At 44.2% G+C, this 26,666-nt stretch overlaps 1 protein-coding gene across 1 annotated transcript in view; it reads left to right on the top strand.

The window, feature by feature from the left end:
- The first annotated feature begins 17,490 nt into the window (after positions 1 to 17,490).
- LOC126100946 (uncharacterized) overlaps positions 17,491 to 26,666 on the top strand; it is a 162,824-nt gene continuing 153,648 nt past the window's right edge. Inside the window, exon 1 of the mRNA XM_049911607.1 lies at positions 17,491 to 17,599. The gene's annotated coding sequence lies outside the window, so the exon portion shown is untranslated. The remainder of the gene's footprint in view (positions 17,600 to 26,666) is intronic.

Raw genomic sequence — 26,666 nt, 5'->3', positions numbered from 1 at the left:
TTCCACCAAACAGATAGGAAATTACTGCGAAAAGGAAGGAAAGACATCTTGATTTACATCATAGGGTTAATAGTGAAAAAAAGCTGAAAGTATTAGCAAGTCGCATGACACTGTTTTATGCGACCTTCATATGTAGTCGAAACATATCACAGAAATAATCACCATCATCTTCATATCCAATTTTGGTCCAGGCAACCTTATCTGTTCCAGATTCAAGTAGACTGCAACAGATGTTTCCATCTCTTCTTATGACGACCAACGTTTATTTTCCCTTGAGGTGTTTATTTGTGTATTAAAGTGCGTATTAGTTCATCTTACATCACTGACACAAGTTCTTCCTGTAGTTCTCCATTTTCTGAAGTATACCTGTGAACCAAATTCATGAAATTCTTATGTATTTTCAGAATTCTTTTTCTATTTTTGTTGGGGTTTGCAACTACCTACTGGTCCTCGGTAGGTGGCTCACCTCTACTATTACAATCCTCTTCCTTTTACTGGTGGTCAGAAAATCCGTGACCTATACATTGGTACTGGCACCGCTATCACATTTTTAAAGTTTTAATACTATCCCTTTCCTAACTTGCAACGGTTGAATGGTTCAAATGGCCCTAAGCACTATGGGACTTAGAACTACTTAAACCTAACTAACCTAAGGACATCACACACATCCATGCCCGAGGCAGGATTCGAACCTACGACCACAGCAGCAGCGCGGTTCCGGACTGAAGCGCCTAGAACCGCTCGGCCACCACCAACGGTTGAAACTGAAGAATGTAAGAAAAATCACGTAGTAAGGGAAACTGCAAGGAACCCCAGTGAAACTGTATGACCTTCACGAGACTTGGCGTAATTCTACAAGGAATGATATATATTGCATCCCCTATTCGAAGAGAATTTCCTTTTTCTCATGCATTGATACCAAGCCAAAGTTGTGCATTCCGTTGACATCAGTAATTTGGAAGGATGAAACGACGAGTATGCTGTGTAAGTCAAATTATATAAGCAGTATTTTCTCATTTTAACCTTTGTTTGCTGTATCGTCTATGCTGTGGTGCAAAAATATAATGACTATGAAGTCAGGAACACATGTGCTAAAATTACCTAGTACTTTCACGTCTCTGAATGTGACCATAGTGATCTATCAGGAACTACGGGAACTGGCTTATCATATCGTCATGTATTGTAAATATGGACTTTCTGAGAACGTTCTAGGCAGTGGCAGCGGATCAGAGAAGGGAAGGGAAGCCGGGCTACGTCATTATTCTGTAGTAGTAGTAGTTGTAGTAGTAGTCGTATCATTAGCAGTAATTATTTTTACAATCAACATTTATGCAGTTTTGACGGCGAGCGCGAAAGACGTAAGCATGTGTATAAACCACGAGCACAAGAGAGAGCAAGTCAAAGTGCGAGAGCTTAGCCCTGACCTAAAGCAGACGCAGGTGGGAAGCGTACGCCGAGGAGGCCAGAGAGAAGGCAAGGTCGACTGTAGCTGCTCGGTTGCCATGGTCACAGGTACGTCACTGCCGAAAACAGGAGAGAGGGTAAGGCTATCTTGCCGCTCTGCCGCGCGCCTCCGTGCCACGGCAGGCCAGCTGCTGTGGTTTCCCTTACGTAATTTTCATGTGTACTGAATGTGGACGAAATTCAGCCTTGTACAAGCACTTTTGTGTAACTACCTCACTACTTCCTTGCAAGACATTTCGTTTTCAATGAGATGTGAAAGTGTACGACATGAAATCGTTCAACATGACAGAAGTTCAACCCTTCCGCAAATTGCCGCAGATTTCAATTGTGGGCCATCAACAAGTGTCAGCGTGCGAACCATTCAACGAAACATCAACAATATGGGCTTTCGTGTAGCCTTGATGACTGCTCGGCAAAAACCTTTACGCCTCCCCTGGGCCCGTCAACACCGAGACTGGGCTGTTGCTGACTGGAAATATGTTGCCTGGTCGGACGAGTATCGTTTGAAATTGTATCGATCGGATGGACGTGTACGAGTATGGAGACAATTTCATGAATCCATATTCCCTGTATGTCAGCAGGGGACTGTTCAAACTGGTGGAGGCTCTGTAATGGTGTGGGGCGTGTGCAGTTGGAGGATATGGGACCCCTGATACGTCTAGATGCGACTCTGACAGGTGACACATACGTAAGCATCCTATCTGGTCACCTGCATCCATTCATGTCCATTGGGCATTGGGACGGACTTGGGCAATTCCAGCAGGACAATACGACGTCCCACACATGCAGAATTGTACAGAGTGGCTACAGGAACACTCTTCTGAGTTTAAACACTTCCGCTGGCCACCAAACTCCCCAGACATGAACATTATTGAGCATATCTGGGATGCCTTGTAAACGTGGTGTCCAGAACAGATCTCCACCCCGTCATACTCTTACGGATTTATGGACAGCCCTGCAGGATTCATGGTGTCAATTCCCTCCAGCACTACTTCAGACATTAGCCGAGTCCATGCCACGTCGTGTTGCCGCACTTCTCCTTGCTCGCGGGGGCTCTACACGATCTGAGGAAGATGAAATGAAATGATCGTATGGCATTGTTGGCCGGAGGTCCCATTCAAGTTCGGCCGCCAAGTGAAAATCTTATTTCAGTCGGCGCCACATTGGGCGACTTGCGGCCGATGATGAGGATGAAATGATGGCGAGGATAACACAACACCCAGTCCACGAGTGGAGAAAATCTCCAACCCGGCCGGGAGTCGAACCTGGGCCCGGTGCATGGGAGGCAAGCACGTTATCACCCAGCTAAGCTGGTGGACATCAGGTGCACCAGTTTGTTTGGTTCTTCAGTGTATATGGTCTGCTGAGGGGTTCGACAATCTGAAGGATCCGCGCACAAGTTTAGCACGGCATGCTTCTTCTAAAGATTGTCTAAGTAGTTTTATTTCATTTAAAGAACTATCCAAACAAGCGTTTAATGTTTCAGACCTACCTAAGGAACATCACAAACCAATGAAAATCAGACACAGCAATGAAGTGAAAGCTAGCAGAGGTCTCACGAAAATTCTAATTGACGTCACGATTCTTTTGTGTAAGCAGGGGCTAGCTTTCAAAGGTCATGATGAGACAGAAGATTCCGTGAGTTCTGTAAATTTCAGAGAGATTTTTAAATTTGTCCTAAACAAAAATGAAGATTTGAAAGCGCACTGAAAGAAAAGAGCTATTTCTGGGATTTTCAAAACTTAGATACAACCAACTGATTGAACGTACAAATGAGTCGACTTGTGAATACATGCATTCAGGTTTGGATAGAACCCCATTTTGTGCTTGCATTGTGGACGAAACCACAGGTGTTACTCTGTTGTTGTGAGGCTGGTGGCCTGCAACGGCAAGGTTCAGGAACATTTTCTTGGTTTTTAACATATTAGCCAAGGTAGAACTGCTGCCGTTTCGTTCACTGTGCTGACTGGCGTGTTTCAGAACTGGTGTATGAAGAACAAGCTTGTGGCCCAAACCTATGATGGTGCTTCTGTTCTGGCAGGAGAACTAAATGGTCTGCAAGCTAAGGTCTGTGAACTTGCTTCCCAAGCTCTTTTTACTCACTGTTCTGCACATCGTCTAAATTTATTTTACAGAAGAACTCTTCTTGTGTAAAATCAGTAACGATGTTTTTCTGCAAGCTTGAGGACATTCCTACTTTCTTCCACCGGTCTTACAAACGCACAGGAATTCTAAACAGTGTTGATGGTAAACGCATTCCTTCCAAGATTGAAGCGATACGGAAATATAGCGCCAGAAAATTAATTCTCGAAAACCGTTAGAAGCCAGCTGAGGTTTTAAATGAAGTAACAGACAGGCTAGACTCTAGTGATTTCAAAAACAGTCTCCTAGGCCTTGACTGTGTTTTTATTCTCTCTGTTTTTCGAAGCATATTTTTAAAGATTGAACTGCTTTTCAATATTCTATATAAAAAAAGCCAATGATGCAGTTTTTCAACAACGCTGTCTCAGAAAATTTCACAATAGCACTTGAACCTTGTGGCAGATATACTCAGACTCTGCATACGATGATTCCTTCAATTATAAGGTGGAGAGAAAAAGGTTGGAGGGGAAGGTACTATCTTTATTTTTGACAAGAATTGAGATCAACTTACTGACAACAAGCTGGTGTTGGACAGAGAGGAGTTTAATAAGTATATTACCTGAAAACACCAAGCTGAGGACTGCGTCTACCACCTTTTACATCAGAGTTCGCTACAGAAACCTCCCACTCCATTGTTCGACAATTATCCTACAGCCCAGGTAATCGAAATTCAGGAACGCCAATACACGCTACCACAACTGATGGAAATGCTTCAGTGTTCTAATTACATGTCGAAATTGTCGGAGAAAAGACCAGCGCTCATAATCAATGGATCATAATGCGAAACATGCACTGGGGACTTGGAAAAATCATTGTACCGAAAGATAGCACCAGGAGAGTGGGACAGCAGTTGCATATACACTCCTGGAAATTGAAATAAGAACACCGTGAATTCATTGTCCCAGGAAGGGGAAACTTTATTGACACATTCCTGGGGTCAGATACATCACATGATCACACTGACAGAACCACAGGCACATAGACACAGGCAACAGAGCATGCACAATGTCGGCACTAGTACAGTGTATATCCACCTTTCGCAGCAATGCAGGCTGCTATTCTCCCATGGAGACGATCGTAGAGATGCTGGATGTAGTCCTGTGGAACGGCTTGCCATGCCATTTCCACCTGGCGCCTCAGTTGGACCAGCGTTCGTGCTGGACGTGCAGACCGCGTGAGACGACGCTTCATCCAGTCCCAAACATGCTCAATGGGGGACAGATCCGGAGATCTTGCTGGCCAGGGTAGTTGACTTACACCTTCTGGAGCACGTTGGGTGGCACGGGATACATGCGGACGTGCATTGTCCTGTTGGAACAGCAAGTTCCCTTGCCGGTCTAGGAATGGTAGAACGATGGGTTCGATGACGGTTTGGATGTACCGTGCACTATTCAGTGTCCCCTCGACGATCACCAGTGGTGTACGGCCAGTGTAGGAGATCGCTCCCCACACCATGATGCCGGGTGTTGGCCCTGTGTGCCTCGGTCGTATGCAGTCCTGATTGTGGCGCTCACCTGCACGGCGCCAAACACGCATACGACCATCATTGGCACCAAGGCAGAAGCGACTCTCATCGCTGAAGACGACACGTCTCCATTCGTCCCTCCATTCACGCCTGTCGCGACACCACTGGAGGCGGGCTGCACGATGTTGGGGCGTGAGCGGAAGACGGCCTAACGGTGTGCGGGACCGTAGCCCAGCTTCATGGAGACGGTTGCGAATGGTCCTCGCCGATACCCCAGGGGCAACAGTGTCCCTAATTTGCTGGGAAGTGGCGGTGCGGTCCCCTACGGCACTGCGTAGGATCCTACGGTCTTGGCGTGCATCCGTGCGTCGCTGCGGTCCGGTCCCAGGTCGACGGGCACGTGCACCTTCCGCCGACCACTGGCGACAACATCGATGTACTGTGGAGACCTCACGCCCCACGTGTTGAGCAATTCGGCGGTACGTCCACCCGGCCTCCCGCATGCCCACTATACGCCCTCGCTCAAAGTCCGTCAACTGCACATACGGTTCACGTCCACGCTGTCGCGGCATGCTACCAGTGTTAAAGACTGCGATGGAGCTCCGTATGCCACGGCAAACTGGCTGACACTGACGGCGGCGGTGCACAAATGCTGCGCAGCTAGCGCCATTCGACGGCCAACACCGCGGTTCCTGGTGTGTCCGCTGTGCCGTGCGTGTGATCATTGCTTGTACAGCCCTCTCGCAGTGTCCGGAGCAAGTATGGTAGGTCTGACACACCGGTGTCAATGTGTTCTTTTTTCCATTTCCAGGAGTGTATGTTCTCCTTGGTGTGCAGTCACGAACTAACCACTTGAAGCTCCTATCATGCCTCATTCCGTCCCACTCTCCACCTTACGTAGAGATATTGGGCTGCTTCTATCCTGTCGCTGATGGTCCACGAAGAGATCCATCTGGTGGCAGTGATATACTGTCTCCAGTATGCGGAATTCACTCACTGATAGAGGCTCCCTGTAAGCTGCCAAACGTGTTTCTCAGAAAGACTGGAACAACAAAGAAATTCTGGAGAACTTTCAAGATCACTTTTTCAAATGTCTGCTGTTCGGGCAATGGGCAGCTGCTACCATTTCTGCACGCTGCCTGTGCTGACCGCAGCCCCCCTCCCCCCTCTCCCCCTCCCCCCATCGTATTTGGGAGCAGAGTCTTCAGTCCAATATGTCCCTGGTGGAGCGTGGGGCTCGGTATTCCAGCTGATTGGCCAGTGCTAACGATGCTTACACAACAGCTACCAATGCTGGCATGTCACATGATAAAGCAAAAGAAATGATTGCTACCCCGACTGTGAACTGTTTGTTTGACAAGGCAGCACGCCCCGATGCCTCCAGTAACTCGATCCAAAAGTGCACGCCATTGTGAGAGAGAAAACACTTCCCTGTAACAATTGTATAAGATAATAAATGTCCTGTTTCCACAAAAATAGGCGCAGTCCAGTTTCTTTTACAGGCAAAACTGGTATAGCTTTTACGTTCGACTATAGGATACAGCTTGTATCTCTCTCTCTCTCTCACCCTGAGTCCCATTATTCTTTGATATCCAATGACATGAAGAAAAACTACAGAATTGCCTCAGATTACAAATGACCAAGCTGCTATAGGCCTGACAGATGTATTAACGTACCTCACATCTTCTATACAGGCCCACCATGCGTAAAATGGAGAAATCTTTCACTACTACCGATCACTGCAGAATGTCCTCGTTATTTCGAAGCTGTCATTGGAGTAAAGAAAAAGTGAGACTTTAAACTTCAAAGAAAAAACATCTGTGTTAAGTGATTTCTTTCAATTTGAAGGATAAAATTGTATGTCTTCAGAGCTACTCAGGCACTCAAATCAGTGTCTCTAAATAAGCTGTGTGTTGCAAATATTTTGGTCACGAGAAATAATATTACAGAATACAGCCTTCCATGCCATTTGTTCACAACTCAGAAAAAACACAATCATTTAATGTTCAACAACAGCAGACTGTAATTCAAGTGAATGTTGTTGTTTTGTACACTATGGTAGGTCCAGTTTTACCAATGCGTTGTTGTATTGCACTGTTGTTTACAAAACGTAAAAAAAGAAAACAAATCATGAGAGCGTGCCTTGTAATGAAACCTCCTAACGTAACCTAGAAGATAGCCACATAAGATTCCTCTGATACATCGAAAACAAATACCGTCTGTGTGCTGACATCTACCATTTTTGATCATACAATGTAAGCTTTCACGGCCGGTATTGTCTTCACTTAAAACTTCCGGGCTGATAGGCCGTGGTCGAAGTATAAAACACTCTCCTGACGTTTCGTCTCCGACTGCGGGAGACATCCTCGGAGGTAAAGCGGCGAACTGCGAAGAGAACTCGACGAAGCGCTGATTATATAGGCAGTACAGAGGGCGCCACAGTCGATCACGTGGCGTCGGCTATGAGATTGTCTCTGGTAATGCCAACATTCTCGATTGAAAGTAATCGATCGTCACGCTTGCGGTGCAACGCTGACATCCAAATTTTATCCAGTTTAACACCTTCGTCTTTCCTGTTAAAATTATTACGATGTTTATCAATCTCGATAGCCTCTCTATACAAGCGTGCATAATAATGCGAGGTTTTTGATATGACGCTCGTCTCGCTGAATTTTATTTCATGATCACCTTCCTGGTAAACATGTTCCGCTACGGCCGATTTATCCGTGTGACCCAGGCGGCAATTCCTCTTATGTTCAACAAGACGGGTGTTCACACTTCTCTTTGTGGTACCGATGTAAACCTGTCCACAAGTACAAGGAATTTTATATACCCTCGGTGTAGCCAAAGGGTCTCGTGCATCTTTTGCCGACCTTAAAAATTCTTTTATTTTTCTGGTGGGTCTGAAAGTAGTTTCCACCCCATACTTGCCTAAAACTTTCCCAATGCGGTCTGTGACCCTACTTATGAACGGAAGAAAAACTTTGCCCTTGGACGACTGTTGTTCGTCGTTACTCCTGATTTTCTGCCTAGAGCGAAGTGCTCGATCTATATCCTTGCTAGAATAGCCATTCTTCACGAACGTTGACCGTAGATGTTCAATCTCATCTTTTAAATAAACAGGTTCACAAAGTTTGTACGCCCTGTCTACCAAAGTTTTCATTACACCTCTTTTTTGTCTAGACAAAGAGGTGTAATGAAAACTTTGGTAGACAGGGCGTACAAACTTTGTGAACCTGTTTATTTAAAAGATGAGATTGAACATCTACGGTCAACGTTCGTGAAGAATGGCTATTCTAGCAAGGATATAGATCGAGCACTTCGCTCTAGGCAGAAAATCAGGAGTAACGACGAACAACAGTCGTCCAAGGGCAAAGTTTTTCTTCCGTTCATAAGTAGGGTCACAGACCGCATTGGGAAAGTTTTAGGCAAGTATGGGGTGGAAACTACTTTCAGACCCACCAGAAAAATAAAAGAATTTTTAAGGTCGGCAAAAGATGCACGAGACCCTTTGGCTACACCGGGGGTATATAAAATTCCTTGTACTTGTGGACAGGTTTACATCGGTACCACAAAGAGAAGTGTGAACACCCGTCTTGTTGAACATAAGAGGAATTGCCGCCTGGGTCACACGGATAAATCGGCCGTAGCGGAACATGTTTACCAGGAAGGTGATCATGAAATAAAATTCAGCGAGACGAGCGTCATATCAAAAACCTCGCATTATTATGCACGCTTGTATAGAGAGGCTATCGAGATTGATAAACATCGTAATAATTTTAACAGGAAAGACGAAGGTGTTAAACTGGATAAAATTTGGATGTCAGCGTTGCACCGCAAGCGTGACGATCGATTACTTTCAATCGAGAATGTTGGCATTACCAGAGACAATCTCATAGCCGACGCCACGTGATCGACTGTGGCGCCCTCTGTACTGCCTATATAATCAGCGCTTCGTCGAGTTCTCTTCGCAGTTCGCCGCTTTACCTCCGAGGATGTCTCCCGCAGTCGGAGACGAAACGTCAGGAGAGTGTTTTATACTTCGACCACGGCCTATCAGCCCGGAAGTTTTAAGTGAAGATCTACCATTTTTGCTTCATAAGTGCCCTCTACCCACCTCTGTGTAAAGTTTCTGCCACCCACAACAGAATAAGTACTCCACTTCCATCCAAATATCAATCACAATAGTAGCAGCTTCTTGCACTGTAGTTTTGTAAGCAACTTGATCGTCCCAGAACAGCCTGATGATGAGCAGTCTACTTATGCAGTCTACTTATATGTTGGGAAAAACACTATGACTTATAAATCAAGTGCAGTCTACTTTACAATTAGAGGTTATGAAGTATGAAATAAAGCAGGACTTGTGGTAATACACATGTTTAAATATGCAAACATGGCGAAAATAATAAACACAGTTATGATTCCACGAGAATAGACAAAATCTGTTTTATTAGTTTTATGAGCAAAATCAGAGTCGTTTGAGAGCATTCTACATATTCAAATTTCAAATTGTAATGGACGAGGGCTTAACTTTCATTTCAGACAAATGAAATACCGATACAGACCAACATCTACACAGTAATTTAGTACATTTGAGAGCCCTCCTCATCATTATTTCGTAACATCCAGAGTAGGTAAAAAATAAAAACAATTTGCATCCAGACTTTAGCCAGTTGTATCACTCCTTGTGATAGAACCTCCTATAAGATTTTAGTGCACCTCTCTCTCCCAACACATAAAAAAAATGCTGTCTGCATGCTGACATTGAGCATGTTACATATACACATATAGTTCCACTGGAACAGGTGCATACGGATTGAAGTTACTTCCAGAGAGGTCTGTGTACTATTTTGTTGCCTGTTCTGGAGGAAGACCATATTCTGCAGGCAACCAATCTCAAGAGAAGGTTCCTGTGTTGTTCTTTCATGAGTTGTTTAATACTTCGTTTTTCAGCTGTAATATATCCAAGCAGTGTACAACTACATCTTTATACACTGCCTTACATTTTTTTACCATAACTTTGAGGTTTGTCTCAGGTGCTAAACCGACATTAACACATTTCAGACCATTGTCTCTCACAGAAAGCTGGACATCGCATGGTGTAAACCTTGCAGCTTCACAATACACAGGGTGGTGGAAATGAAACACAGATTCGATGTTTCTTTCTGACAAAAATGTGGAAGACATTGAACGTATGGAAACTGGATGAGTTTGCAGCTTTGTGGGGTGTTTCCAAACAGCTGTCCAAAGGTGATGACCTATACAGTTAATCTAATCTTCCACTGTGATGGGGTAGCACATGTCTCAGTGTTCCATTTCGAAGAACATTGTTTCCTCATTTTGCAGTTATCTGCATGACCACTGTACCAGTGTTGGCCATTGCCAGAAGGTGCTGTTCACAACAATCATTGAGTAGTAGAAATAAAAGGAGGTACTGTTATCTTGTTGGTGAAAAATGGAAATAGGACGAGTCTGCAGCATGGAAAACCACCTTCAAACAACTGTCCACAGGTGAGGACCTCTACATTTAATCCCATACTCCACTGTGAGAATTAGAAGATGTCCAGTGTTCAACCAAGACTCTCTCCATCTCAAACAGGTGGTGTCAGTTAATCATTATGTAGTGATCAAAAGTGTACCAGTGGACAGTGGGATAGAAAAGACACTAGAAATATAGGAAAATGTACTCTAATAAACAATGCAGTTGATAACGTGATCAGTTTTCGCAATTTTAGCAGTTGTTCTGTAATTTCAGCTCCAAACCAATGAAACAGCAGCATCCTTCCAAATTGTTGTATCACTGCTAAACCACCCCTGCACTACCCTGCAAGTATCATATACTAAACAGCGATACAGACAGACAAATGTGCAGTACATCTATTCAGTTATATACACCAAAGGATACAAGGCACGTCCTATACCGATACAGTTAGGTTATTTACATATTTCTAGCACATCCATCATAGTGTGGAAATTACGATTACGGCTGATCATCTTTCTCTATCTGAATTGGAGATAAAGAGTAGCATTCTTGCATTCATAGGATAAAGTCGGCGATTGACAGATCCCTCCACATTGTCCTTGACCAACCCTCCACTGAATACAGTCGCCAATGTAATCTGCAACTGATCAGAAGTAGGAGTGTACCATACCCACTACATGGCACATCTCGTAAAGCAACAGAGATAGCTGTGTCTATAAGTGCTTTTCAACTAAGGCTGTTCCACAGCGTCTTACCCACAGCACACATCCACGTGCACAAAATCTCTCCAGTTGCGTGCATATCAAGGTTAGCTCCCCTTATCGGTGTATAGTAGACATGAGAGTGTTGTGGTGATATAACAGTTAAGATGAAACATGTCGTTAATACATGATGGAGCTCCAGGCAGATGGTGTTTGAAACATTTTACATAAACCAACAGTGTTATCAATTCTAGAGCATTATTCCAGTTTCTGCAGGCAGTACCAAGAAGATACCGGCACGAGAGAAAGGATTGTTGAGCATAAACACACACTCTTATGGGTACAAGGTTCTGCATCTAAAACGGTATATTGTTACAACCATATGGTTTCCTAAGTATTGTTCATCCAGAATGCAAAACTCTTAACACTCTAATACAGGACATATGAGTCCAACACCTGACTTACAATCGCCTTGCAAGATATCTACCCCAATCACTATGGTGACAAACTTTAAGATGATAAAACTACTTTCTTCTACACCATTCTGGTGTCCTAGGAAGTGACCGAGCTGTTCCTTACTACGAAGGTGTCGTTGGTTTATATCCACTTCTTGACCTGCTTATAAGCCAGCTAGAGCGAAGTCAGGTTTGTTGGTTGGTTCATTTGGAGGAGGGGACGAAACAGAGGGATCATTGTTCCATCCGATTAGGGAAGGAAGCTTTCCATACCCTTTCAAAGGAGCCATCGAGGGATTTGAAAGAAGCGATTTAGAGAAATCACAGAAAACCAAATCCAGGATGGCCAGACACAGGTTTGAACCGTCGCCCTCCTGAAAGCGAATCCAGTGTGCTAACCATCTCCCTCAGTTGGGGAATGCAACGCTCTTAATACTGTAATGTAGTACATATATATCTAACATCAGACATACAACTACCCTGTAAGTTTTCTACCCCAGTCACTATGATGAAAAGCTTTGAAATGATAAATCTACTTCCTTCTATACTATTGTTGTGTCCTAGGAAGTGACTGAGGTGTTCCTCACTACGAAGGTATCATAGGTGTATAACCGCCTCTCGAACTGCTTATAAATAAACAAGAATGAAGTCTGGAGACTGCTGCCTGTCTCTTAGAAAATGGATGGATTTTATACGCCATTTATGTCGGGAACGTACATACCCTCAATCACATTTCCCACGACAATCACGCTGATTAGTAGTAGAAGCGGGTTTGACATATGGGGCTATGCCTCACTAAGTAAAAGAGTGAGGAAAACACGACATAAACGGAAGTTTAAGTTACCACTCACGTCCTGCTGCACGAAACGCACATGAAAAAAACAGTGCCTTGTTATGAGGGAGTAAACACCACGATCAGTAGCCAAAGGAATTTAACAGTTTTATTGCTGCTTCCAGTAGCATCACCGTGGCCCTGGCAGCATTCCTCTCACACACAGAAGATGTAAGTGGGCTGCTTCTGTGTTGGCAGCGCTGTGTAGCGGTTTGCATTGGATATCTGACTGCGCTTTCTTTGTAAGAGACTCTGTGGCTGGTTGGACTCGTTGTTGGAAGTTAATCGCCAGTAGTGTTGGGCAGTTGGAAGTTAATCGTCAGTAGTGTTGGGCAGTTGGAACAGTCGCCAGCAGTGATGGAAGTACTGTTGGGCAGTTGGAGATGAACAGCCAGCAGTGATGGATGTTAAATGTGAGAAGTTAGCATTGATGGAGGGTAGAGGTCTGTAGTGTTAGCGTAGGCTAACGATCTGGAAGTATTAAAAATTATTCATGATTATATATGTGGTGTCACCGCCAGACACCACACTTGCTAGGTGGTAGCCTTTAAATCGGCCGCGGTCCGTTAGTATACGTCGCACCCGCTTGTCGCCCCTATCAGTGATTGCAGACCGAGCGCCGCCACACGGCAGGTCTAGTCTAGAGAGACTCCCTAGCACTCGCCCCAGTTGTACAGCCGACTTTGCTAGCGATGGTTCACTGTCTACATAAGCTCTCACTTACAAAAAAATCAAATGGCTCTGAGCACTATAGGACTTAACTTCTGAGGTCATCAGTCCCCTAGAACTTAGAACTACTTAAACCTAACTTACCTAAGGACATCACACACATCTTTGCCCGAGGAGGGATTCGAAACTGCGACCGTAGCGGTCGCGCGGTTCCAGACTGTAGCGTCTAGAACCGATCGCCCACCCAGGCCGGTTTCGCGCAAGGAGTGGCAACAGATGTTTGCCTGATGTGATTTAGCGTTCGGAAGAAAAAACAGTCGAGGAGAAGGAACTGTGGAAGAAGGTGATGAGTGTTAGGGACATCCTTGATGAATTTGCGAAAGACAAATTCTAGTTTAATTTGAAGAAAAATCCAGATGTGGAAGCCTTTGTAATACAGACTGAACTTCCTCTACCTGTGCTCACAAGATATGCTCCATTGGGTTTTGTAGATGTCGGGCAGCGTTTCTCTGAATATAAGGACTTACTGAGCTCAAAAAGAATGAAACGGAGTGTGTAATCCAGAGTAACAGAATCCTGTAAATGGGAAAAAGGAAATTAATGTATGTGGTTTTAACACAAATAAACTAATTGCATCAGCACCTTTCTTGTCCCTCTTTGTATGTGTTCTAAGGATCTTTTCTCCCCTTTCCTGACCATAATTTCTATGACGTTACCTCAATTGACTGCCTTACATGATGTTCCACAGTCTTAAATTTGCTGCAGTTGGTGTGAAGCTGCAGAAATTAAACTTGAAATTTTACGTAAAGCACTGATATTTGAAGACGTAACGTTTTTATGTGACAATATAGCATGTAGTGCCGTTGTATTTTAAGAAATAGTGCAGTGGACTAGCAATATTTTATGTATTATCTTCGTTCACGGAAGTTTTGATACAAAAACCGCTAAGTATGGGGCAAAAGTTTCGCCAGAATAAAAAGTCATACGCGCGATGTGTTCGTCAGCAAATCACAATAGAGATAACTGCCACTTATTAGAAACCGTTAAAAATTAGTGGCTTTAAAAAATGACGGCTGCTGCGATACCTGATGTTGCAAAATGTCCGTTCTGCCGACCTCGACACGACTGGAAACATCGTACATGCCGTACCACGAAGGAGCTGACGCGGAAACTGAAGTGCGGAGAACAGCTCGGAATAAATGCCTGGATGCTGGTAGAACAGACTGTCGACTGAAACATTTCAGCGTTCTGGGTGAAGAGTTCTTATAAATTCTGTTACCAGTTAAGCTTATTTCAGCTTCTGTGTAGGATTTAAATCAAAGTAACTTCGAAAAATACAGTATGTCTACAGTTTTGAGTTAAAAGGACTTGTAACGTAGGAAACGATTGCAAAATCTTCGATATTTCCTAAAACGAACGCATTAAGTGAAGTCCTATTCCGTCTACAGGTATTATGCTATACAGATAATTTCTATATACAAGGTGATTATAATTAAACTTTCAAAACGCTGTAGAAATAACACCACTGGTCAGAATAACGTCAAATTGCAACGGATTATTATCGGAGAAGGGGGAAGACGTATGGCAGAGTAAAAAAATAGTGTGAAAATTGATCAATAGATGACGCTGTATGTGTCAGAATACGTAAATGAAAACAAACATCTGTCATGCGCACGATCCACTGAAGTTGATATAAACACGCCGGGTGCACGGCTTTTCCTCCCTTCGTGTCAGCGACGCTCGCCAGGACTGTCTTAATGCAAGATCGCACTGCGCTTGTAATGCTGTATTACAAGAATGATGACTGTGCACACGTCGCTCTGCAGAAGTTCCGGACCCTGCAGGGTTTGAAAAAAGGCGTTGGTCCGATGACTGCCGTGGGTCTGCAGGAAATGATTCAGAATTCGAAAAGACTGGTTCTTTTGGTGTGCAGCCTGGTAGAGGGAGGAAACGAATTGATTCGACGTCAGTGAAAGCAGTGGCCACAGCAGTGCAGGAGAAGACGAGTGTGCAAACGTGCAGTGTACGGAGAACTGCCCGAACATTGGACATGCCTGCGAGCACGGTGCGTAAAATCCTGCGAAACAGCATTCTTTGCCTTCCATTCAAAATTACGCAAGTGCACGAGTTGCTTCCTGTTGACGTTTCTTTAGAGTTTCTTGCTCACGTGGAAGAGGACAATAACTGACCGTGGAAGATTTTGTGGACAGACGAAGCGCACTTCCATCTGACACGATATGTCAATACACAGAACTGTCGAATATGGGCAACGGAAAATCTACACGGAAATCAACCAGTACCGCTTCATCCTGAAAGGGTTACAGTGTAGTGCGGGTTTACGGCATCGTTTATCACATGACCACATATTTTCAGACAGGTGCTTCTGGTCTTGTTACCTGTACCGTCAGTGGTAAGCGTTACGAGTGTCTTTTGCGTAACAACGTCACTACAGCTCTCCAACAGCGTGGATGTGTGAATGGGATTATTTTTGTACGAGATGGCACAACTCCGCACATTGAAAATCCAGGTACGCAGCTGCTGAATCGCCATTTCGGAAATGCTAGAATTATCAGTCGCCATTTCCCTACAGCCTGGCTGTCCCGGTCACCTGATTTTAATCCGTGTGACTTCTGGCTGTGGCACTATCTGAAAGATGTTCAAAAATCAAATGTGTGTGAAATCTTATGGGACTTAACTACTAAGGTCATCTGCTCCTAAGCTTACACTCTACTTAACCTAGATCATCCAAAGGACAAACACACACACCCATGCCCGAGGGAGGACTCGAACCTCCGCCGGGACCAGCCGCACAGTCCATGACTGCAGCGCCCCAGACCGCTCGGCTAATCCCGCGCGGCAAGACGTTGTGTTCAGTGTTCCGACAACAAACTTAGTTGCATTGAAGGCACGCATTGCGCAACACATTCTGAGCGTGATCTCGGAAACACTTGCATCAGTTGGAGAACATGCTGTTTCTGGATTTCAACTGGTTGCAGAAAACGGTGGGCAGCATATTGTACATGTTTTGCACCAGTCACACGGACATTAACAATCCGATTTTATTTTGATTGATGCTCTTTATCTGGTTTTTGGCCTTAGGACAATTAAGAACCGACGTGAGTGATGGCTTTTGTGCGGTTTCTGGCCTCAGGACAATTAAAAACCGATTTTTCCAATCCGATCTGATATGACCTTGCTGTGGTGGATGGGCTTATGTAACTAACAGTATGACACCTTTACATCCATGGTACACTGAGTAGTACAGTATGTTTAACGTCAAACGTACACCTTAGTCATAGCTGTATAATTCATTTGTCTTTTGTAGTCGACCACTATTAAATTATGATGCTTACAGTGCCATCTATGCTACATTTTGTAACTATTTATTCCTCTATTTCTCCGGTGATATCCCGTTGCAATTTGACGTCATTCTGACCAGTGGTGTTATTTTTACAGCGGTTTGAAAGCTTAACTTTAATTATAATCACCCTGTAGAATAAAATGTGAGATTAGTTCTGCTAGGCATTATTCGCCTTAAATAACAAGATAACTGTGGTGTCACCGCCAGACACCACACTTGCTAGGTGGTAGCCTTTAAATCGGCCGCGGTCCGCTAGTATACGTCGGACCCGCGTGTCGCCACTATCAGCGATTGCAGACCGAGCGCCGCCACACGGCAGGTCTAGTCTAGAGAGACTCCTTAGCACTCGCCCCAGTTGTACAGCCGACTTGGCTAGCGATGGTTCACTGACTACAAACGCTCTCATTTGCAGAGACGACAGTTTAGCAAAGCCTTCAGCTACGTCATTTGCTACGTCCTAGCAAGGCGCCATATTCAGTTATTATGTCTTCTGAACAGATAATATTGTGACTCATGTACCGTCAAGAGCGACGTTCATCATTAATGGATTAAAGTTAAGTATCAAACTAATTACGTCCGCTTTCTGAATTCTAATTCCTTGTCATGTTCCAGACCTCACGTCAGTATAGTCCTTCCCTCATCACGCCAGCTTCCGTGAGCTAAACGCGTGCATTTTGGCCTCCCTTCATAACACGGTGTTGACTCTTCTGCCAACACAACAATAACTATAAAAAAAAGTGCGATTGCAATAAATAGCTCCTCCTTAGTAAGAAACGCTGAGTGGACGTCGAAGGCAATGGCAACCGGAATGATACACTCGGAGTGCAGCGTTCTGACGCAGGAAGTTTCGGGGGAGAAATCAGCAGGAAACTAACGTGACGCCTCGCACCTTCGGACGTATGCGCCTGCGGAGAGCGGCAGTCACGTGACGGCAGAGGAGTTGCCTCACCTGTTTTGGACAGTAGCTCGCGAGGCGCAGCGGCGGTACGGCGTGCCAGAGCGAAGACCGTGTCAAGTCTGAACAACAGGTAGGAGCGCTGAGCCAGCACGACTCGTACTAGGTGTCTTCCTCGGTTCTGAACGCAGATTTATAAGATGTGAATTATGAAGTGAAATTTCAAAGTAGCCACTGCCGGAAGAGGGAGCTTAGCTTGTGGTGGCGAGTCACGAATTGACAGATGCACATAGGTAGCGAGTGCTGTCTGCCCGTCTTCAGATGTGAGTGGCTGCATAGGACGTACCTGCCTCCCAGCTTTGCGTGGGTCGTCCTTCAGTAACGTCTCCTCACGTCGTGGATCTTCAGCTGTAATACAAATTCTGCTCGTGGAAATTATACAAAACACGGCGTGTCTGGTGTTCGACTTTTTTCAAAACGTGAACACTTTCAGACGAGGATGTGTGCACGGATGAGATTACACTGCTGGGATTGAGATGGCGACCTTTTCGCCTCCGTAGAAGTGAAGACAACTTTTCCGATTCTGAAAGCCCGCCATTTTCTGATTTCAGTGCAGCCTTTTTCGGCGAGTAGCTGTGGTGAACAGTCCTTGGGAAATCAGCCGAGCAACGTGTTCGTGTAGCAGCAAAGTGGCGAGCGAGAAATTTGTCGAAACTTAGTTCGGAAACTGTAGTCGCAATGCATCAGGATAAGATTTCATGAGTGCCACCGTTTCAAACAATAAAAACAAATATATGCGTAGATCTGCGTGGAGTGCTGAAGTGGGAACTTCCTCATGCAGTCGCGTCTGGTCGTCTGACGAACGACAATATGCGTGTGTGTGAAATACACAGTGCCACTAAAAAATCTCAAGCGATTTCGAGTAAAATATTCTGCTAAAAAACCATAAGTTCAAATATTATAGTCTCGCTTGACTATTTTATAATGAAGCAGTTATTTTCTCATTATCGTTCGTAGTTATGATTCTTCAAATTTAAGGGGGGTAAGACATCAAACTTGGAGCAAAAGAGGCACCACAGACATTTTAATTTCCACTGTCTATACTTTTACAAATAAATTCATAAAACTTTGTCAGCGTGACCAGGAAGAATTGAGAATTCAAACTCATAGCAGTGAAAGCTCAAAAACGTAACAAAATAAACTTTGTTATATGTGAAATTTCATCATTTTTTCACTTACTATTGGCTGCGTTTGTTGCTATAAGTATACATTTCTTCATAAGTAGGAGAGATTCTTCGATGAATTCCGCACAGCATATAAACCATACTTGTGTATGAAACTGTCGTAAAAATTGGGATAATTATGAAATCTGCATTTTTTGTAAACATTAAGTTTAAAATGTAACAGCTCATTCATTTTTTCACGAATTAAATAAATTCTGCTTTAGAGCCAGTACACTGTAGGCCGCACAGTGCTGTTACATCTAAATTATTTTTGAAGCTCACAGCAGCGTTAAGACTGTTTCCAGTCTTGACGACTAACGCTATCGATAGTACAAACACAGATAACCCCATGTCCAGTGATACGTTAATCTATGTGGCAAGTCTCCCATCCAGTACTGAGCTGTAAGAACACTTTGCTCACAAAATACTAGTAAGTGTTACTGGCAGAAATTGTTGATATCTAGCAACATTTTGACGTCAGTATGAAGAGTGTCCCATTGCAGAAGAATTTCACACTTTTCAGTACATGATATGTTTAATCTGAAATTAACAAGTGGTTCTCTCTCCCTTTCAGTGATAACAAAAGAGAGAAACGTGTAAGGTATTCTTTTGTTTACGTCTTTTGTGCACTATCAACTCATTTCGCTACTAAGTCACGGAAAATTTAAAAAAAAAAGTTATTGGTTCGCTCAGAATTTTCCTGTTGTCTAAAAGTAGCTGCTGCGTGTTATAAAAGAAACTAGACGTAAAAACTGTCTTGATGAAGTAAAACCACACTTTGGAATGAGTACTGATAAAAAAAAAATCCTCTTAAGCGCAAGCCTTTGTGACACTAAAAATGACATAAGTTGGAGACGTATGACACGTTTTCACAGTGACAGCATATGACAGCAATAGCGAAACGCTATCAACGAGCAGCACGGCACTGCTGCTGACTTTCAAAAAATGCCTCTGAGCACTCTGGGACTTAACATCTGAGGTCATCAGTCCCCTAGAACTTAGAACTACTTAAACCTAACTAACCTAAGGACATCACACACATCAGTGCCCGAGGCAGGATTCGAACCTGCGACCGTAGCGGTCGCGCGGTTCCAGACTGAAGCGCCTAGAGCCGCTCGGCCACAGCGGCCGGCTGCTGCTGACTTTGCCAGAGAGATGTGTGAAATCATGCACTTTGTAACCTGACCGCTTCAATCATTTACAAAAAATACCGACTGCCGGTTATGCCTTGCGCTATTAATCACTTACATTTCTGATAACTCGCCATTTTCTGATTTCAGTGCAGCCTTTTTCGGCGAATAGCTACGGTGACAGTCCTTGGGAAAATCACCCGAGAGCAACGTGTTCGTGTAGCCGGAAAGTGGCGAGCGAGAAATTTGTCGAAACTTAGTTCGGAAACCAATATTGAACTCGCAATATATGAGGACAAGAATTCATGAGTGCCACCGTTTCAAACAATGAAAAGTACATGTCGTTTTATTGTTGGATATCGTAAGGTAACGAACAGCGAGTCTTGTGGCGTCATCTATTCACGATGAGTCGTATTCAGTTTATCAGCACAGCTAACGACATTCTAAAGCGGTGTAGTCACTGGTCGTTCAGAGAGAAATATAACGTCTGCGTGGCGGGGAACACAAGCGGATCCGAAAAGAGGTTTTTTTTCCACGTGAAAAATAAAAGTTTTACTGAGAAACTATTAACATAGACGGAGGTAGAATTCCAGAATAAGATTTTCACTCTGCAGCGGAGCGTGCGCTGGTATGAAACTTCCTGGCAGGTTAAAACTGTGTGCCAGACCGAGAGTCGAACTCGGGACCTTTGCCTTTCGGAGGTGAGTGCTCTTACCGACTGTGCTACCGAAGCACGAGACACGACCCGTCCTCACAGCTTCAATTCTGCCAGTACCTCGTCTCCTACCTACCAAGCATTTGCCCGCGAAAGGCAAAGGTCCCGAGTTCGAGTCTCTGCCCGACATACAGTTTTAATCTGCCAGGAAATTTCGGAGGTAGCATTGCTTATTTTACATCAAACAATTTTCTCAGAGGCGCGGGAGACGAACCCATATTTGTCTCCGCGTTGCGCTCCGCAGCCTGGCTGTCGGACCCGGCGTCTTGCCGAGTCGTCGCAGCGAGCCTTCAGCAGTCTACGACACGTCATGATATCAGTCTGTCAGGAGAGCGAGGCAGGGGTCGCTGAACGGCCGAGGTCGGCCACTGTGCTCCACTCCACAGCAGCAGATCAGCGGACTGGGATGTTTACCACCGCTAGCTGGCCTTGGCAACAGCCACAGCGGGCCGAGGGGCTGGCCGCCTCTACGTCCGCCTGCAAACAGCTCATTCCAGCAGTGTCGGCAGTAAAGATCGCGTGTGTCGTGTACCGAGTCAAGAGTTTGATTTGACGAAAGTACTGTTTCGGCAAACAACGTTTTGTTGCAGATACACAGATACGTAAATACCCTACTGGCCATTAAAATTGCTACACCAAGAAGAAATGCAGATGATAAACGGGTATTCATTGGACAAATATAGTATACTAGAACGGACATGTGATTACATTTTCAAGCAATTTGGGTGCACAGATCTTGAGAAATCGGTAACCAAAACAACCACCTCTGGCCGTAATAACAGTCTTGTAACGCCTGGGCATTGAGTCAAACAGAGCTTGGATGGCGTGTACAGGTACAGCTGCCCATGCAGCTTCAACTCGATACCACAGTTCATCAAGAGTAGTGACTGCCGTATTGTGACGAGCCAGTTGCTCGGCCACCATTGACCAGACGTTTTCAATTGATGAGATCTAGAGAATGTGCTGGCCAGGGCAGCAGTCGAACATTTACTGTATCCAGAGAGGCCTACACAGGACTTGCAACATGCGGTCGTGCATTATCCTGCTGAAATGTAGGGTTTCGCAGGGATCGAATGAAGGGTAGAGCCACGGGTCGTAACACATCTGAAATGTCCACTGTTCAAAGTTCCGTCAATGCGAACAAGAGGTGACCGAGACGTGTAACTAATACCACCAGGCCGGGTGATACGTCAGTATGAAGATGACGAATACACGCTTCCAATGTGCGATCACCGCGATGTCACCAAACACGGATGCGACCATCATGATGCTGTAAACAGAACCTGCATTAATCCGAAAAAATTACGTTTTGCCATTCGTGCACCCAGGTTCGTCCTTGAGTAGATTATCGCAGGCGCTCCTGTGTGATGCAGCGTGAAGGGTAACCGCAGCCATAGTCTCCTAGCTGATTGTCCATGCTGCTGCAAACGTCGCCGAACTGTTCGTGCAGATGGTTGTCATCTTGCAAACGTCCGCATCTGTTGACTCAGGGATCGAGGCGGGGCTGCACGATCCGTTACAGCCATGCGGATAAGGTGCCTGTCATCTCGACTGCTAGTGATACGAGTCCATTGGGATCGAGCACGGCGTTCCGTGGTACCCTCCTGAACCCAGTGATTCCATATTCTGCTAACAGTCATTGGATCTCGACCAACGCGAGCAGCAATTCCGCGGTACGATAAACCGCAATCGCGATAGGCTACAACCCGACCTTTATCAAAGACGGAAACGTGATGGTACGCATTCCTCCTCCTTACACGAGGCATCACAACAACGTTTCACCAGGCAACGCCGGTCAACTGTTGTTTGTGTATGAGGAATCGGTTGGAAACTTTCCTCATGTCAGCACGCTGTAGACGTCGCCACCGGCGCCAACCTTGTGTGAATGCTCTGGAAAGCTAATCATTTGCATATCACAGCATCTTCTTCCTGTCGGTTAAATTTCGCGTCTGTAGCACGTCATCTTCGTGGTGTAGCAATTTTAATGGGCAGTAATGTACATCACTGTTCTACAGTGTCATAGAGCCGGTTACATTATACTAAGTACAAAAATTAGCGTAGAAGACGGTAGCCAAATTCTTACAGCGTTTTTGTAGCACAGTCAATCCTTTTGATTTGCAGCCACTCAAATCGCCTGAAACCTGTTTGCTGTACATTATTAAGAATTATGAAAAGCCAGTTACAAACTGCAATGGAAGTATTTTATCTTTTATTGTTCGTTTATCTAGGTAGAGTAAGGGGATGAAGAAACTACATTACTTCAATCCTTTTGTTCTATACAACCTCAGCCGTGTGTGGTTTAGTGAAAGGTACTTTATCTGTTGTGAAGTCATTGTACAATCGAATCAAAAATCAGTAGTTATTATGTTACGCATCACTTTTCGGAAACGTGTGATCAGTTTATCGCATGTGTCAAGATCCATTAACTCATTACCAAGTACTTTGAAACAAGGAAACACAAATAATTACATCTCATTGCTACAGATCTTGATAATCTTGTTAATCTACCTGAATCGCGAAAACCTTGCTAAAATGAAAAACTTCATATGTGCCGTAGAATCAATGGGCGCAGCAGCCATCAAAGATCCACATCAGCTAGTCAACAACAAAAACCTGCTGTGTGTGACCACGAATGTTCTCCTGATACGATTTAGTGTTCGGAAGAAGAAGCTGTGGAGGAGAAGAAACAGTGGAAGAAGGGACATACTTGATGAATTTGCTAAAGACCAACTCTAGTTAAATTTGGAGAACAATATAGATGTGGAAACCTTTGTAATATAGAGTGAACTTCGTCTACCGGTGCTGTACCGCCTTGATGTATAACGTACGTTAATGTTACTACCCTGTCGAGAATATTTAAAACTAAAAAGCCAGCAGAAAACATGCATTGTCAAATATAAAAAATCTCTTTCTAGGGGTGCGGTTTTCGGCACTTATTTTCGTCTCACTTCTCTACTGATTTTCACCAACACATTCTGTTTTACTCTGTCTTATCGCTGTGCTTCGCATCAGTCATTATAGTTATTTTACCTCCAATTTGTGTAATGCATCCACATAATTCGTAGCGTCTGTTTTTAAGAATGCAGCCACTGACTGGTCTGCAACTGGCACATTTTAGATCTTAAAATGGTGAGTAATAACTGTCGCTCACACATCGATATATTTCTTAAGGTGAATTTCTGTAACTGGTACTGACTACATGCGCTCAAATCTGCAGACACAGACTACTACATATCCGGTGCCGCATTCATCTCTACCTGTACGACAAACATTCTGTCTTGTTATGCGCTATATGACGCCTCTACTCACATCTCAGAGTCGGCCAGAAAAAGGTATACACTCTTTGTCAGACTCTATCGTGGTATCAATACTATCGTTCGACTTGAGTTGCGAGTGTGTTTTACTATGGTCTTTGGCTCAACTGATGTTAGTACTTTCATCTCGGTGTTGAGAAAAGAAGATGGCTGGAGCGCGGTTGACATTCGAGCAACGTAAATGTATCGTGAAGTTGTTTTTCAAGTTTGATAATGCCATTGAAGTGCAATGTTAGTGGAGGCGGGAGTTTGAAACAGAACCGCCAACACGCCTAACAATTAAACGCATCACTAATAAGTTTCAATTGCATAGAAAGATTTGTGATATTCACAAAGGAAGGTCAGGAAGACAGCGTACAGCTACAAGTCCTGCTGCGTCGGCTCTCGTGTCGGAAAAGTTTGTTAATTCTCCACACAAGTCTGCTATGGAATGTGCACGTGAAGTGGGGCTCAGCAGTAAAAGGGTACGAAGAACTCTGAAACCTGCAAAGTGGAAAGTTTACGTTCCACGATTACTGCACGCGTTTTATGATGACGATCCTGATCGCCGAATGCCATTTTGCGAATGGTATCAGCAAATGGTAACTGATGATGAACAATTTGTGATGAAGGTAGTGTGGAGTGACGAAGCACAATTTAAACTTAATGGAACCGTGAATCGGCATAACAGTGTGTACTGGGCACTGGAAAATCCGCATGTTTATGTGGATAAAGCGGTCAATCTACCAGGGGTCCATGTGTGGTGTGGATTATCATCTAGGGGCTTAGTAGGACCCTTCGCGAATGTGTTGTAGCTTGCCACTGAATTCATGATTTTTGTCCCTACTTGCGCTTATTTTAGAGTCAGTCTAGAAATATATATGTCTTCTGATATAACGCAAACTCTTGGAGGCTAAAAAATAATTCAAATACTTTGTAAATTACGTAGCAAAGGGATGCAAAACAAACATGCTTACTACGCATCTGACGTTTTCCGTTCTTGCCGCTTAGAGCGCTAGTGTTGCTCCAGCTGTCAAACGGTAAGAACTAGAGATGGGCAAACTGAAACACGTAAATGTTTCGAAACAAATGAGACAGTACAACGTAATGTTTCGATACGGTGTTTCGAAACAGTTTGTGTTTTGTAATCTAATAAACCTACACATTTTATCATCTTGAATGTCTACTGTATAAGTATGTCCATATAAACACAAATGAGGTGCGAGAGCGCTAACCATATCGCAGAAAGTATGAAACTATCACTTAGGCGTCTTGGCAGTTTCGTATCTCCTGCAGCAAATGCGCTGCTTTTGTGTCATGTGACTTTCATACTTTTCAATTGGCTGAGGAAAACCTAAGCTGAAGACAGAAGAACCACCACGAACGGAACTGGAGGTGGGAGCAAACTGCTGAAACAACAGATATGCTACTGGGATTCCCACATTCCATTAGTATGGCTAATATACCCATCCTGCTAATTTCCATGCACACAAAGGGAATCATTGTGGATAATAGACACAGTGACTATAGACTCACAAATAACGCCAAATAATTCGAATAAATAACAAAATATAACAGAAAAAAATTTTGTGTTTCAAGGTGCTTCGAACCGTAACTATAAATTTACGATGCTTTCCGTTAACCATTACACTATCAGTGATATGTCAAACAGATTGCTTGCAATTATACCTACATCAAATTTATGTACATGTCTAATAACTGTCACTCTACGCCTTTTTTTATTTAAAATGTTGTAGTCTTACTTGCGTTTATTAATATGATTACTGTGCATGAACAGAGAAGCGTATGTTATAAAAAAAGTGCAATTTAACTGAATGATTTTCACATATTTATTATTTTGAATGCGAATAGTATGCGTTGTGTTATTGTTTGGTTAGTGATTATAAAGCAGATGTTACGCCATTTCGGAATAGGACAGTCAGATAGAAACGAAGCTTTATTTTCGGATATCTTAAGCTTCATGCTATTGCTTGTCAAAAGATTTCGACACTCTTGAAAGTGTTTCACGAAGTGGTATGTTGTGTTTCAGTACCTGTGCCGAGCCCGAATCTCGTCCTGCACAGAGCGGAATGAAACATCACTGTTTCGATACAATTAGTCCGTTCCAGGCGCAGGTGGACTGAAACAGTCTTATTTTGAAACAACGATACAGTTTCTGTGTTTGGCTCGAGACCCGAGACAGGGACGGAATGAAACACTACTGTTTCGAAACAGTGAACCATAACCGTTCCGAAACACTGAAACAGTTCCAGGTATCGATACACTGTATCGAAACATAGAAACAGTGGCCAAGTCTAGTAAGAACAGTAAGTGTAATGACTGCTGTATTGACTGTGGTTCAACGCAGGCCGCCGCGCTCCATTCAGGCCACGGTCTGTGATCCACGTTGCAATCTCGTTCTGTGCGCAGACGCCTGCTGCTCCACACAGTTGAAGCACGGATTGCGTCTTGTGATACGCGCGGCAGCAACTCTGGAACCCGTGACGAAATATGTTTTCGCCGCGGAGCAGCGGTTTGTCATCAGCAGGAAGCCGGCAACCCCTGGCGTAATACAGATAGTTGCGAGTCCCCGGATGAGGTCAGCAGGGGCCGATGCAGGCCCCCACAACCGCACTAGTGGTCGACTGTGAAGAGCGGACAAATTGAATAGCTGGCTGGCGGCCATTAGAGTGGTAAACTGACACGCGGAGTTTGAATGTTAATACATCGCTTTTGGTTATAAAATGCCTTCCCTTGACTTAGGTCACAAACATAATGCCTCATTTAAATACGTTACTACAATATACTTTTTAATTTATGAACAAACAGCAACTAGTCA

This window comes from Schistocerca cancellata, chromosome 9 (assembly GCF_023864275.1).
Source record: "Schistocerca cancellata isolate TAMUIC-IGC-003103 chromosome 9, iqSchCanc2.1, whole genome shotgun sequence".
Taxonomy (NCBI): domain Eukaryota; kingdom Metazoa; phylum Arthropoda; class Insecta; order Orthoptera; family Acrididae; genus Schistocerca; species Schistocerca cancellata.
The sequence above is the reverse complement of the archived record's forward strand: the minus strand, read 5'-3'. Positions and strand labels throughout refer to the sequence as shown.